Below are 16752 nucleotides of genomic sequence, written 5' to 3'. Positions count from 1 at the left end.
TGGTTTATTTCTTAAATGTCATCTCTCTCTCTCTCGCTTATCTATACCCTACTCTGTACACAACCAACGTTTTTTACAGTACACAAAAGTGCAGTACCAAAAAAAGGTCCATGATCGAATTGCCATTTCACGCTGGATAAAGTTAAACACTGTGGGGAGCATTTAAAAATTGCTACTTGTTTCTGAGACGCAGCTTTGTCAAGTGCACTGGTGAACCTAAAATTCTTGGCAGCAGCACGCATGTTATTAGGAAGCAGTGTATATCGGAGTCCTTCTTCAGGGTGGGAAAGTTTTACAGTGAGGCTTTGTAGCATAAGTATTTTTGGCCCAATTTTTCTGAAGCTCTTAAGCGCAATGTAACCCCAATAGGAGTTTTACATAAACAGCAAGGTCAGGCCCAGTATGTGTATAAATGGCTGGGAACAAAAAGGAAAATGATAGCTAAATGGTATAGAATCTATAGAATATAGCCATCAGTGGTAAGGAAACTGAATCTGGAGAGTTAAAAACGGTGATTAAAATACAATTTAAGAGCTTGACCCTGACAACATTTGAGTCTGTGTGTAACTTCACTTCAAGGAGACTGCTCACCTGAGTAAAGTTAAATATATGTGCTTCAGTGTTTTTAGATTGGATCAAAAGCATCAACAAAGCATGATCTCCTGGTTAAATAATAGGCCATGACAGAATGAGGCATACTTTGAAGGAAATTAGAGTGAAGTATGGAATAACTTGTTAAAAACAAGAACTAATGTCAAGTATATTTATCCACCCTAAAAGTGGAGCTATACAGTTCCAGCACACTCTGGAGAATTTTTATTGCTATAATAAATTGGCTTCTCTCATAATAAAAATAGTTTAGCAGAGAAACATAAATTCTCCCCTCACCCAAGATTAAGCTACAGAGATGACAATTAACTTCAACACGGGCTGCACATTTGAGTGACCAATCATGGAATTACATTTTAGAATTGAGGGTTTGTCTATACAGCAACATTCAGGAAAATTAAATCCAAATTAACTGTGTGAATTAAAAATGGATTAGCTAAACTGCAGTAAATCCCCGTGTGGGTAGTTAATTAAGAGAAACTTAATTGAGGTCACTTTAATTCTGAATGAGAGTCTCCACACAGGGTTTAATGCAGTTTAACTAAGACTATGTCTCCACTAGAGACCTTACAGCAGCACAGCTGTCCCGCTACAGCTGCGCCTCTGTAAAGTCTCCCGGGTAGCTGCTCTATGCTGGCGGGAGATAGCTCACCTGTCGGCATAATTGAACCACCTCCAACGAGCGGCAGGAGCTATGTGAGCGGGAGAGCATCTCCCACCAACATAGCGCTATCCATACCGGCGCTTCTGTTGGTGAAACTTATGTTGGTCAATGGTGTGGTTTTTACCGATGAAAGTGCTAGTGTAGACATATCCTAAGCCGCTTTAAATTCATACCTTTAGGTAATTTGGATTAACTTTCCTTGAGTGTCTCCATGTAGACAAGCCCCTAGTTGCCAATAAAGTTTAACAGTGTTATCATAAAATTTTGTTTAATGATTTGCTAAAGCTTTTTGGAACGCCAATTATACAAAGAGCTACAATATGTAGTGCCATAGCTTACATTCCTAAGCATTTTACAAATTTAAGCATAAAAAAAGTCAGAAATTAAGATTAGCTGACCTGTTCTCAGGCACCTAATTTATACAGCAACATGCTTCATGATGGCAAATGGCAAGATTCTGCTACCCTCAGTCAGGCTGAGTGCTACTTTACTACATAAGTAGTTCCATTGAAATCGATAGGACTGCTTGTGAAGTAAGAGGCTACTCAGCCTGAGAAAGGGTGACCAAATCTGACCCCAGCTAAAACAACAAAAGAGACTGATGTGTGCAAAAAAAATTTCCTTTTTTTAAAAACAGTTTAAAATGTGTTAACTTTCAATTATATTGACTGTCCCCTCTGGTCTTGTATTATGACATGATCTTGTACTTGTCTTCTCTGAATTAAATGTTCCCAAGCCAACACTTTCAAAAATGGCTGAAGTTAGGCAACTTATTCTCTAGTTTTTAAAAACCAAAAATTGTGTGTGTCATCTGGAAATCTGGCCATTTCATTGTTCGCCTCCTTTCCAAATCATTAATAAATATATTAACCACCACCAGTCACAGTTAAAACACTTCCCACACATACGCCCCTTGGGGCAACTTGCTGTTATATTTTTGCATGCTGAACATTAAACATTTGCTCCTACTCTTTGGTAACTGTCTTTCGGGGCTTGTCTTCACTAGCTGTTTACCTGGAGCTAATGGGCTGTCAATGAACCTGATGCAGCTAACATCTTTGTAAAAGATGTCTGGGGAATGTCCACGCTATTTGTTTACTGTAGACGACTCCCTTTTATGTGTAGGGGTGGGTATCTATACCTTCTGTGACTCCATAATGACAAACTGAAGTACCTCCATACTCCCTGTAAGGATTTTAATGCCCCTGATTTTGACTTCAAGGTCTTTATGACTAGCGTCCTCATTTAATTTAAATTCTCCATCTACAGTTTCAGTATTACTAATCCTAAAAACAGGTTTCAGAGTAGCAGCCGTGTTAGTCTGTATCCGCAAAAAGAACAGGAGTACTTGTGGCACCTTAGAGACTAACAAATTTATTAGAGCATAAGCTTTCGTGGACTACAGCCCACTTCTTCGGATGCATAGACTAACAAATTTATTAGAGCATAAGCTTTCATGGACTACAGCCCACTTCTTCGGATGCATACGAAGAAGTGGGCTGTAGTCCACGAAAGCTTATGCTCTAATAAATTTGTTAGTCTCTAAGGTGCCACAAGTACTCCTGTTCTTTTTACTAATCCTAAATGCTCAAGAACCATGAGTCAGCCTCAAAAAATCATGAGATTTGCTAGAAAAAAAATCATGAGTTTTTTAAAATTCTACATTTGGAGTTCTTTTTATTTGCATTCTAGCTTTTGAACTTTTAGGGTTCATATTTTCAAGCTTTTCTCTGCAAACATGGGGACAGGAAACTTACTTTGTTTTTAAATGAAAGCAGAGTTTCTGGTATAATTATACGACTCCTGGGTCCAAAGCTTTAGGGAAAATCCAAGCATCACAAGAGTAGGCAATACTGCAGTTTAATGGCACCGTGCTGGTGTTTAGTATAACCCCTGCCCCAGATGATGTTGAATTTAATCATAGCAGTCACTATTACTTAATGGTTCAACTACATTTACTTCTTGATGCTGGTCAGTTTAATGTTTTCATGAAAATTTCTAGTCACTTTCTCCATCAAATTCAGAGTTAGTTGTCATCACATTTGTAAAGGTAAGAAATTCCCGCAACAGCCCCCCACCCAACCAAAATGCTAATGGAGCCAAAGCATTTCAAGTGTATCAAAGAGCCAAGCTAGAAAAAACAAGTTTATCCAGCCTGATCCCATGAGGTGAAGTCCAGTCACTGACACTGGGGGTGTTCAGTATTTCACAGATTCACCGAGTTTAAGGTGAGAAGGGACCAGCTACCCTTGTACTGAGACCAGGAACTTGTATGTAGGCTAAAGTACAGCTTCTAGAAAGGTTTCAGAGTGGTAGCCATGTTACTCTGTATCAGCAAAAAGAACGAGTACTTGTGGCATGCATCCGATGAAGTGGGTTTGAGCTTATGCTCAAATAAATTTGTTAGTCTCTAAAGGGCCACAAGTACTCCTCCAGCTTCTAGAAAGTGATCCAATCTGATTTTCTGCATCAAGAGATGGAAAAATCCAACATTTCCCTTGGTAATTGGTTTCAATGGTTAATCCCCAGAATGCACTCTGGAAGTGGCCAGTGCTCACCTCCTTCAGTTCAGACTTCATGTGAGAGGGCTAATATATTCTAGGAAAAAGAGAAAGTAGCCCAAATTACTTCCTGACCATTTAAGTGGCTAATACTTTTCTGTGGCTGTTTTTATAGCTGTGTCATTCTTATGCGGCTGTACTGCTTTTCTAACTTGGTTCTTCTCAACATGCAAAGTGTTTTTGGATCAGATTTTCACTCACAGATCACAAACTTCAAAGTGCATACTTTAAAAACAGTATTAATATCATTCTACAATTAATTACAAGTGAAAATGGGTCATCTCATGTAACGGAACACAAGAGAGAATAGAGTTTGCTAGTTTCAATGCAGTCTCTGGAGGCCATTTTTCTATATCACGAAACCACTGCACATTAGGCAGTCTTTATTCAGAACAAGTCTTCATCTGGAATTGCTAGTGTGTTATAGATCAGGAAGGAAGTGCATCGCCAGCACTGTCTGTGGAAGCTTGCATTATGCCCGCTCCAAGCACATGACATCAAACATTTAATTTCATAAGTGCTGGATTCCATCATTAATAAAACAAAAGGGAACATTTTCCTCCAACTAAAATAAATAAAATATGATAGACCCTTTTCCACATTGCAGCTAATTGTAAGAGTTAAAGGGGCTTGATTGAATTTGAGTATGCGGTGTTCAAGAAGCTACAAATCTATACACAAAGAAACCCTGCTTTGAAATCTGAAAGAAAAATTTGGCAGTCGAAAGGTGTAAATAAATGGAAACAGAAATGCAATATGTAGTCCAAAAGCCAGACAGCAAAATGGAAAATATAAAGGAAAGAAGTCTAAAAACAGCAGCTCAGGCCATAGTAATTGTTTCAGCAGACCCTTTCATAAATAAGCAGAAAACTTTAAATAAAAACAGAGAGGTTTATGAAAGTTGCAGTAATCACATATCTTAAATTATATTGGCTTTTCAAGATTTACAGTACTGACGGCTGCTAAAGAATCTCACAGTTGACGCATGATGCAAAAATAGGAAACAAACAGTGCTCCCTCATCTGCCACAAAGCTGCCTTTTGAAGCCACAGTTTTTCTTAAATAACAAGGCAGCCTTTGCAGTGGACCTCAAAGGACTTACATAGGAACATAAGAATGGTGATGCTGGGTCAGACCAATGGTCTTGTATCCTGTCTTCTGAAAGTGGCCAATGCCAAGTGCTTCAGAGGGAATGAGGAATCACTTCAGAGGCAATCATCGTGTGATCTAGGCCCTGTAGCCCATTCCCAGCTTCTGGTAATCAGAAGCTAGGGACATTCAGAGCATGATGTTGCATCCCTGATCATCTTGGCTAATAGCCATCAATAGACTTACCCATGAACTTATTCAGTTCTCTTTTGAATCCTGTTATAGTTTTGGCTTCACAACATCCCCTGTCAATGAGTTCCACAGGTTGACTGCATGTTGTGTGAAGAAATACTTCCTTATGTTTGTTTGGAATCTGCTACCTATTAATTTCATTGGGTGACCCTTGGTTCTTCTATTATGTGAAGGAGTAAATAACACCACCTTATTCACTTTCTCCACACCAATCATAATTTTATAGACCTCTATCATATCCCCTCTTAGTCATCTCTATTCCAAGATGGAATGTCCCAGTCTTTTTAATCTCTTCTCATACAGAAGCTGTTCCATACACTTAATCATTTTTGTTGTCTATCTGTATCTTTTCCAATTCTAATATATCTTTTTGGGATGGTCAGAATTGTATGCAATATTCAAGTATTCAAGATATTTACTGTCTTATTATCTATCCCTTCCTAACAGTTCCTAACATTGTTAGATTTGTTTGGGTTATTTTGTTTTTGTTTATTTTTATTGCTGCTGCACATTGAGTGGACATTTTCAGAAAATAATGACTCCAAGATTTCTTTCTTGAATGAAAACAGGTAATGTAGACCCCCGTCATTTTGTATGTTTGCTTGGGATTATGTTTTCCAATGTGCATTACTTCGTATTTATCAACACTGAATTTCATCTGCCATTTTGCTTGCTTTGAAGCCACAGAGACTTTCTTAAATACCAAAGCAGCATTTGCAGTGGACCTCAAAGGACTTACATAAGAACATCATACTGGGTCAGACCGATGGTCCATCTAGCCCAGTGTCCAGTCTTCCAACAGTTGCCATATGATTGAGAGGGAATGAATAGAACAGGTAATCAGGCAATCATCAAGTGATCCATCCCCTGTCCCACAACATCAACTTGGTTATCACACTGTCAGCTTTTCACTCAGGGCAGAAGAACCACAAGACAATAAATCCTGTAGTGGGCAAAACAGAATGGGGACCAGATGCAACCCAGGATGTAATCCCTGGCATAAGGCCTTCAAGGCAGAAGGCTGATCATCGTTGACGGTACAATGCAGTCACAGCCCCTTACACTAGAGGGCCAATAAAGCCCCAAAACGAGGCAGGAGGCATTCCCCACAGCATCCTCCACTGGTGGGGCATTTGGGAGAAACTGAAGTAGATTCACACAACAGCACTGAGGGAAAGCAAAGATACCACTGCTTGCCCTCTCTTGGGTTGAATCCCCCATTCTGGTGCATGAAACAAGGCGGTAGCTGGTAGATTAATTTACTCCTCCATGCACTAGGTTTAGTGAATCCAGCTAAGTGTGTTGACATGAAGAATTAGTGAATAGCCATCATTCTATGCATCCTAAATATTATCATTATTGAATCATGCTCTCAGCAATGGAAACTTGATATGATTTTTTTCAGGTTTTTAATGGAGCAATTATTTCAATAATGTATAGCAGGTAGATTTCATTCTCTGATTTTCTTTGGAATACTTTAAAGAATGGTCTGTTTAGAAGGGACTCTGCCTTGTTCCTTTATTTCATATTTTTAGAGGCAGGTGTGTGTACACGAGACCTTGCTTTTATTACTAGTGAAGCAAGTTCAATTATTTTGAATAATGGACAAATTCATTTTTTTAGAAGTCTGTTTGTAGACCATCTGCAAGCAGGCTAAATTAATTAATAACTTGCTCAATGTGAATAGTTTGGCCATCTCTAATGCCTAGTAAGTTCCCCAAGACCGACTGTTTCTGAAATTGATCTACTACCACCCAGCTCTTTGCTTCAGCACTGGAAGTTGAAGACCTTTTTAAGAAGTACAACATGGGCAGCACCAATTCAATCTTCCCAACTACCAAACAGGGGCTAGATGCGAGCTAATGGCCTACCCGTGAACCATTCTCTAGCCCATTTTCAATCTCATGAACCATCATCCACACCCACGGCTCTTATCTAACACAAGACCTCTTGCCTCTGGTCTCTCTGGAGCCATTTTGAAGATCCAGCCATTAATGTTAACTATGCAGGTTTCACGATGTGAACTTTCAGTGTCTCAGGAATATGTAGTAACCAACAGCATATTCCCAACTGTGATTCACACCAATGGTTTACTCTACTGTTCTACACTGATGTTGGTTTAAGAGAATTTATCTGTATAATTTAAAGAGCTGAGTTGTTAAAACAGCTGCCTTGATGCTTGATATCTCAGCAAGTTTGGTTCATTGCTCATTTGGACAGGACGAAGCTTTTTACTGAAAGGTGAGAAGGATATATTTGCTTTCCATCCAAAGGAAGAAAGCAGCAAGAGAAGGATCCTGGGACACAAGGCCTGGGGAATATTTAGAATAAATAATTTAAAACGTAGAGCCACAAAATAGGTATTGCAGATGACAGGATGAAAACGCTGATACTCGAAGCAGAATGACCTCCAGGGAATCATCTCTATTGGCAGACTAGGTGCTGACATCATTTTCTTGGCTGGGGTTTTAAACATTTTATTTGCCATTGCAAGCACCTGAACGACATAATCACCCTTTAAAAAAAAATCTGTTGGAGTCATTTGCTGTCTTGAACTGTCACCACATGGCCTGCGCCTCTTAAAGCTATTCCCCTTTTTTCCTTTTCCTTTTGCCCTCTACTGAAATTTTATTCCAGGAGAGGCAAATGGAATTCTCAGCTCTCACTGATCAGAGGGTTTTATGCAATGCTACTCTCTGAAAAAACAGACATTTAAAGATTAGGATTCCTTTGCATTTTCACAAATATTTGCATGTGCTCATTATGTTGCTAGGTTGACATGACCAACTGGGTATTTTAAAACTTCTTGAAGAAAAATATCACTTCTCACAGTGGACTAAATTCAATATGGGTGCAACTGCACAGATATTTGGACCCATTTTGCATCTATCCATATTAGAATTCTGAAAGGATCTTTTCGCTTTATGTAATATTTTCAGTACCATATCAGAGCAAACATACATAGCTTTATAATAGTGACTTACAACTATAGTATTATAGCACTAAACAACATATTGTGCAATATCAATAAAGTCAGTTTGGTTTCAAATATTTTCACAGAATCATTCATGCATAAAATGACAGGAACATACATTCAGCTAAAGTTAGGTCTTCCATTCTGGAAAACAGTCGTTATGGATATTTATCCATATTTACCACCAACACTCACGTAAGGGCAGAAATCTCTCTCTTTAGATTGTATACATTTTGGGACCAGGACTGTCTCTTAGTAGGTCTTTGTACAGGATCTACCATAATGGGGCATCAGTCTCAGTTGAGACCCTTAGGTACTACGGTAATACAAATAATAAGATGCATGCAAACCATACCCACTCCTGTACCACCTATCTAGTTACTCCATTTCTAATGATGTAAGCCATGGGTCAAGAAAATGCATTAACACTTTCTTGTCAATAATTGCTACCAGATTACATCTGATTCCTCCCAAAAGGGCTTTGGTGCATGCTAAATCTAGAACAAAATGCATTTAGCATTTAGATTAACATGGGATGGATCTGCAAAGCAGGGGACTACACCTCCCCCCAGCCCCCTCCTTGCTGTACATCTCCTACTCCCTGACTAAGCTGAGATTGTGCTTTCCATCAGCACCCTGCCCACTGCACTCTCCTTCTGGCCTAGTAAGTAGAAAGGTCCTGAACAATGACATGGCTGCACTGTGCTTGGGAGGGGGAGCCACAAGGCATCGGGAGCAGAGAGAAGCCCCAGGAACTGTGGTCTGAGCTGCATGTGGAACAGGCTCTGACTGCCAGATGTCACAGCTGGGTGCAGGTCTGTGAGGGACTTATGGGAGAGCCGCAATGGCTGGGAAAGGGACCCTAATGCGAGACACTACCTGAGCCTGGCCTGGAACCTCACAAATGCTTATTTGCTTGAATGGAGACTGGACTGGAGAGGCTCCCCCAGGCACTAGGCCTGAAATGCTCTAACTCTCGACCTGGCTGCCCCAGGGACCCAAACAAGAACTGATAGTGCTCACTTTGAACTGTAACTGTTTAATTCTCTATACTTGGGGTATCTGCAACCTTTTCCTTCCCTGAGAGCCCTAATAAAACACCCTTTCCCTTAGCCATGTGTCTGAGTGATTATTGGGACCCACCCAGAGCTAGTGCCTGCAAAGCCAACTACTGAAGCACTTACAGTACTTGCCTTGAAGTCAGGGTACACCTGGCATGACATTGGCACCCTAGGTGTTTGGGTCATAGAGTAACCCCAATAATTGCAATTCTTTAAAATGCAAAACTGCAGCTACCAAAGCTATAGCTTTTACCTAAACCTATGCAAAGAATGGAAAAGTTTGGAATAGATTAATAGAAATTTAGTAGCAATGGAGACTTCTCCAGTAAATCTGTAATTACTGTTGTTTTAAGGGAAGATGGAAACTGACTGGCTATAAATGAATCATTTGCTGTATCAGGAGTAGTATTACAAAAGTACCTAGCGGCCCCATCCAAGATCAAGAGCCCATTGTGCTAGGTGCTGTACAGGCATACAGTAAAAGACAGCCCCTGCCGCGAAGAGCTTCGCAGATCCAGCACACGTTAATCTTAGTCTACACAGACAAAGGAAGGGCATTTTCATCATAGTCCAAGTTAAAGCTTCGAGACATCACAACAGCAGCTAAAGAAGCCCGAAGATTCACACTGAAGACAGCTGGAAGCTAATGCAAAATAAATCACATTATGATAAAAAGAATAAAAGGCCCACGAACAGAAACAGCCTGAGAGGAGATCTTTAAAAAGCTAAAGATATCTATGATGAAAACTAAAAGCCAAGTTACTTATCCCTAAAATATGCCTCGTATAAATACATAATAATCTTGATGAAATAATAATCTCCAATTATGTTGCCAAAAAGCTATTGTAAATCAACTTAGCTCCATCTGCTTCAATAGATCTATGCAGGTTCATACTAGCTAAGGATCTGGCACAGAGTAGTTTTTCACTTCAGCAAAATAGGTTGATTAGAAATTCTTTTTTATTATTATTATTCATCACTTCAAGCCTCTATTTCTTGCTGCTAGACTGTGCGTTTAGCCTATTCTTATGTTTGGCCAAGTGAAGATGCCTTTCCATTACCCAAAATGTGCAAGGCAAACTGCAGTACTGTATTTACAGATGCTAAATGGCAGAAAGCATCATTGCAGCTGTCAGCCTTTCCAAACTACAAAGTGAGGCATAATTCAAAGTCCTTCAGCTTTTACAGAGACAAATAATTTAAACAAGGAAGCAAATAACACGACTGAATGTAGCAAACAGTTTGTCATAAAATGAGCCAACTAAGCTATAGGTACCATGATAAAAATTAAAGATGTATTTCAACCGGTCTGATTTACTCATATGCATATTAAAACAATAACTTTCCACGGCTAAAATATGATCATGTAGTCTCTACTTCATCAAAATCTGGTGAATAAGCTGCTCACGTAACTACTGCTCACTGTATAATACTTCGCATTGTCAATACATAGCGCCTTCCGTCCAAGGATAGGGTTGCCAGGTGTACGGTTTCCAGTCAGCACCACTGACCAGGCCATTAAAAGTCCAGTTGGTGCAGGGCTGGCAGGCTCTCCGCGCAGCTCCCGAAAGCAGCCAGCATGTCCCTCCGGCTTCGAGGCACAGGGATGGCCACGGGGGCTCCATGTGCTGCCCTCACCCTGAGCACCTGCTCCGCAGCTCCCATTGGCCATTGCTTCCTGGGAGCCACCTGAGGTAAATGACACCCAGAGCCTGAACCCCTCATCCCCTCCCATACCCCAACCCCTGCCCCAGCCCTGAGCCCCTTCCCGCACTCTGAACCCCTCATCCCTAGCCCCAGCCCAGAGCCCCCTCCTGCACTCCAAACCCCTCATCCTTGGCCCCATCCCAGAGTCCACATTCGCAGATGGAGCACTCACCCCCTCCCACACCTCAACTGCCTTGCATCAGCCCAGAGTCCCCTCCCACACCCCAACCCCGTGCCCCAGCCTGGAGCCACCTCTCACATCCTGAACCCCACCCTGGAGCCCACACCTGCTCCCACACTCCAACCCCCTGCCTGAGTGAAAATGAGCGAGTGAGTGAGGGTGAGGGAGAGCGGGCAACAGAGGGAGGGGGGGATGAAGTGAATGGGGGTGGGGCCTCGGGAAAGGGGCAAGGCAGGGGTGTCCGGTTTTCTGCAATTCGAAAGTTGGCAACCCTATCCAAGGATCGCAAAGCATATTACAATATTTATGATTTAAGCTTTTCCAAACCTCTGGAAAGCATTACTGTCCCCGTTTTACCAGCTGGTAAACTGATAGGTTAAGTGACTTTGATACCTGAGCCCAGAATAGAATCCAGGTTCCCTGGGTCCCAGTCCTGTTCTTTAATCACCTTCCTCTTAGTAGAGCACCTTAATCAAGCACATCTTTTTTATATCCTCCAACTATAAACATTAGTTGTGGGTGAAGATTTCAATCTCACCTTAATCCACAATCTATACAGAATAGGGACATTTCAGTATTTTTAAAAGCAATGAAGATTTTTTTTTAAAATGAGAATTTTCAAAGCACTTTAATCTCTTAAATGCCTTGAGAGAATGTAACCAAGGAGTTAGTTATTGCCCATTCTATTCTTCAGTACACTTCATATTCAGTCAGATTTCTTTATGGTCTCTAAAGATCCAGCTCCCACTGAAGTTCTTCCATTAACTTCAGTGAGAACTGGACTGGATCTGAAGTCACCTTCACTAAATATACTCAAGATGTAGTCAGAATTCTGATCTCCTCTCTTGCACCATTTATATTTATTGGTGTCCCAATGTTTTTCAGGCATTAGAAGGCTAGAAGATTAGTGTAGTTCTTCTTAAAACACTGTGCTGAAGAAATGAAGTGACACATTGATGAGTACTATCTGTCTTAAATACCACTACAGTGCTACCAAGTAGCCAAAGTACAACCAGCCACCCTGGCCTTTATTTGACCTAGGAAGCACTTTTTCAACTTATCCCATTAGATCTTTTCTGCATTTATCTTACCTCCTTGCCTTTTGATTACTAGCCCCCCAAAACCAATCTTTCTAAAGTAATCCCTAGAAGATGCAGGCTCAGAAATGTCAATATTTAACTTCAAAATTTTCACAGGATGTGACAGATTGTTACTTAGGGTCATATATTGATTATTCTTAATCAATACACACAACTCCCACTGAAATCAAATTGAGTCCCTTCATGAAGGGCTTTCCAGGGGGCCTGAGGGTACTAAAAAGCTCCTGCCAGATAGAGTTAGTGTATTTGTTTTTAATTTAAATTTTAGACATATTCTTAGAAATTATAATTGTTATATAAGTGAAAGCAAGGGGATATTTACCAATAATGTTAAAATACAGCACAACTTACTAGCTTATTAAATATAAATAAATTAACTACTGATTCAGTGGTACAGTATTTCTTGAATTATGTCTTATAATTAGATTGCTTAAGAGACTAGTATGTTTATCTAGAGAAGATGCTACATGTAAGAACTGTATCCATACATCTAAATCCGCCAAACTCTAAATGTGAGACCAGAAGCTAAAATGAAGGACGCACAAACATAAGAACACAAGAACATACGAATGGCCATACTGGGTCAGACCAAAGGTCTATCCAGCCCAGTATCCTGTCTACCGACAGTGGCCAATGCCAGGTGCCCCAGAGGGAGTGAACCTAACAGGTAATGATCAAGTGATCTCTCCCCTGCCATCCATCTCCAGCCCCTGACAAACAGAGGCTAGGGACACTATTCCTTACCCATCCTGGCTCATAGTCATTAAAGGACTTAACCTCCATGAATTTATCTAGTTCTCAAGCAAGGAGTTCCACAGGTTGACTGGGTGCTGTGTGAAGAAGAACGTCCTTTTATTTGTTTTAAACCTGTTGCCCATTAATTTCATTTGGTGGCCCTTAGTTCTTATATTATGGGAACAAGTAAATAACTTTTCCTTATTCACTTTCTCCACACCACTCATGATTTTATATACCTCTATCATATCCCCCCTTAGTCTCCTCCTTTCCAAGCTGAAAAGTCGTAGCCTCTTTAATCTCTCCTCATATGGGACTCATTCCAAACCCCTAATAATTTTAGTTGCCCTTTTATGAACCTTTTCTAATGCCAGTATATCTTTTTTGAGATGAGGAGACCACATCGGTATGCAGTATTCAAGATGTGGGCATACCATGGATTTATATAAGGGCAATAAGATATTCTCCGTCTTATTCTCTATCCCTTTTTGAATGATTCCTAACATCCTGTTTGCTTTTTTGATTGTGTGGACATCTTCAGAAAACTATCCACGATGACTCCAAGATCTCTTTCCTGATTCGTTGTAGCTAAATTAGCCCCCATCGTATTGAATGTATAGTTGGGGTTATTTTTTCCAATGTGCATTATTTTACATTCATCCACATTAAATTTCATTTGCCATTTTGTTGCCACTCAGTTTTGTGAGATCTTTTTGAAGTTCTTCACAGTCTGCTTTGGTCTTAACTATCTTGAGCAGTTTAATATCATCTGCAAACTTTGCCACCTCACTGTTTACCCCTTTCTCCAGATCATTTAGGAATAAGTTGAATAGGACTGGTCCTAGGACTGATCCTTGGGGAACACCACTAATTACCCCTCTCCATTCTGAAAATTTACCATTTATTCCTACCCTTTTCTCCCTGTCTTTTAACCAATTCTCAATCCATGAAAGGATCTTCCCTCTTATCCCATGACAACTTAATTTATGTAAGAGCCTTTGGTGAGGGATCTTGTCAAAGGCTTTCTGGAAATCTAAGTACACTATGTCCACTGGATCCCTCTTGTCCACATGTTTGTTGACCCCTTCAAAGAACTCTAATTAGATTAGTAAGACATGATTTCCCTTTACAGAAACCATGTTGACTTTTGCCTAACAAGTTATGTTCTATGTGTCTGACAATTTTATTCTTTACTAAAAATAAGTATACAGCAATCTTGTGCTAGATAGTTTTGACATACAGCATTTTCTCAGCTTCTGTTCATGACTCAGCATTCCTGTTATGTGAATGGGCTAGACTTTCACCTCTGTATGTAAGTAAGCCGGTCCGGTCCGGTACAGCGTACCGGCAAGAGCCAGTACACCGTGCCGGACCGCACCAGGTTCCGCGGCAGCGATTTAAAGGGCTCTGGGCTCCCCGCCGAGCCCTTTGAATCCCGCCTGCAGCTCCGGCAGCCGGGGTGGGACCGGGATTTAAAGGGCTCAGAGCTCCCGTGGCTGCAGGTAGCCCAGAGCCCTTTAAATCCCGCCCGCGGTTTCGGCGGCCGGGCTGGGGCCTGGGCCAGGATTTAAAGGGCTCAGAGTTCCCCGCGACTGCAGGCAGCCCAGAGCCTTTTAAATCCCACCTGCAGCTCCAGCGGCTGGGCTGGGACGGATTTAAAGGGCTCAGAGCTCCCACGGCTGCGGAGAGCCCAGAGCCCTTTAAATCCCGCCCGCAGCTGCGGCGGCTGGGCTGGGGCCGGGATTTAAAGGGCTTGGGACTCCCCGCAGCGGCAGGCGCTCCGGGCCCTTTAAATCCCGGCCCCAGCCCGACAAGGCTCGGGGTTCCCCACAGCCGCAGGAGCTCTGGGCCCTTTAAATCCCGCCTGCAGCTCCGGCAGCCAGAGCTGCAGTGGGGATTTAAAGGACCCGGAGCTCCGCAGCGGCCGGAGCCCCAGGCCCTTTAATTTGCCCCGAGCCCCGGGGGCTCCCAGTCACCTCTGCAGCTGGGAGCCCCGAATTGATTTAAAGGCCCTGGGGCTCCCAGCCACAGCCGGTGCCCCAGGGCCTTTAAATATTGAGAGGCCACGCCTCTTCTGCACAAGGCCACGCCCCCCTCAGGACTCCAGCAGTACCGGTAAGTCCTGTAAGTTACTTTCACCCCTGCTTACATATTCAAATGCCTCTTGTATGTGTTATGCATTAAATATTCATTTATTTCTCATATTCTATATCTGTTCTGAACTTCAAAATTTTTCAGACCAAGATGTCTTAAAACTTCAAAATAAGTTTAAGTGGCTCAAGACCACCAATCTTATTTGTAATGTAGTGGCTTTCCACCTCTCTGAGCTGATCTCTAACACTCTTTATTACTCAGAAATTCAGACACAAACCATATTCATTTAGAAGGCATTTTTAAATTAACCTTATTAAAAATCATGCTTAAATTATGTTCTAAATTGACAGGGAGCCATAAAACTGTGCAGGTCTGGATCTTTCTGATCCGTATCTTTTCCTTTTAAAAAGAACCAAATAAATTATACAGAGTTTCAAATTATGAGGTTTTTCAAACTTTCCAGATAACATTTTCCTCGTTATACCACAGTGAATTTAATGTCTAGAATCATAGAAATGTAGAAAAGGGTTGGAAGGGACCTCAAGAGGTCATCTAGTCCAGCCCTTGCACTGAGACAGGATCATTTGATTAGTTGACAGGGAGAGAGGATATTCTGACTTAGTTGGCTTTAGGAATATTATTATTCTTTTATTGGATTCAGCTTTCCTGGTGGTTTCACGTTTGAACCAAGAGCCCCCTAGTAAATATGTAATATCAGCAATCATTAGTTTGAGCAGCATGTTTGTGCCACACTTCCCTTCACTGGAATTTAGCAATATGAAATATGACTGCATTAATATATTACCAGCTTTGAACTCTTTAAATAAAAACAGCTGCCACAATAAGTCCCAGCCTTAGCGCAGGAGTATTCACGTGTTTAGTCTATCAATTTCTTTAGGAAGACTGCCAAAGACTCAGAGCCTTGCAGTGACAACTCTTCTGGTGAAAGCTGTATGTGAAATCTGATCAAGACTTGAGTGATTCTTCTGGGTCCAGAAACGCTAAACCTCTAAGGTCTTTCTCATATACTTCTACTCAAAATCACAGGAGAAGCAGTAAAAAGTCCCTTACCCTAGTCTGATAAAACAATACAGAGCATCGATCTCCTAAGCATAGTGCAAAATATACAATAAAACTTTCCCACAGCCACTGATCAATTTTTAGACACAAACTAATACATGGGCTCTCTTTAAATGTTCACTCATTCAGCATGACGATGAATGAAGATTTTTAGTTCTAATTTAACCATTAAAACTAGTCTCTCCTATACAGTTTGGCTACTGCCAAAGCAGCCTCAGAGGCTCATCACGAGGTTGAAATGCTCATGTGCTGTTTATTACTTGTGCCCCACTGTCATGGGGGCATCGCAAGCACTAGCTGCTTCCTGCTGAATAAGAGCTCTGGGGTGATAATAACTTGATCCACCCTGTTGAATCAAGGGGTCGTCCCCTTTCTCACAGCCCTGTTTGGGAATATCACAGGTAGTCCCCACCATCCTACTTAACAGGAAACCTTTATTCACTCTCCTCCCCCTCACTCAGGTCAAAAATACATGCAGCAGTTCTGAACACAACACTTACCTCTGCTCCCTGCCCTGAAGGATGAAATCCTACCAGTTAGTTCGGAGCAAGAATTTGGGGCTGTGAAAAGAAGGCTGCACAGTGAGTCTTGGGCCGTGCGGCCATTTTATTGAAACTAATACATGTATTGGAACCTTCAATTTGC

At 41.4% G+C, this 16752-nt stretch overlaps 1 protein-coding gene across 6 annotated transcripts in view; it reads right to left on the bottom strand.

Annotated features, from left to right (window-relative positions):
• The window catches only part of PDZD2 (PDZ domain containing 2), a 308625-nt gene that overhangs the window by 73500 nt on the left and 218373 nt on the right, over window positions 1-16752 (bottom strand). The gene's annotated exons all lie outside the window — the stretch shown is intronic.

Source organism: Malaclemys terrapin, chromosome 6 (genome assembly GCF_027887155.1).
Source record: "Malaclemys terrapin pileata isolate rMalTer1 chromosome 6, rMalTer1.hap1, whole genome shotgun sequence".
NCBI lineage: Eukaryota > Metazoa > Chordata > Testudines > Emydidae > Malaclemys > Malaclemys terrapin.
The sequence above is the reverse complement of the archived record's forward strand: the minus strand, read 5'-3'. Positions and strand labels throughout refer to the sequence as shown.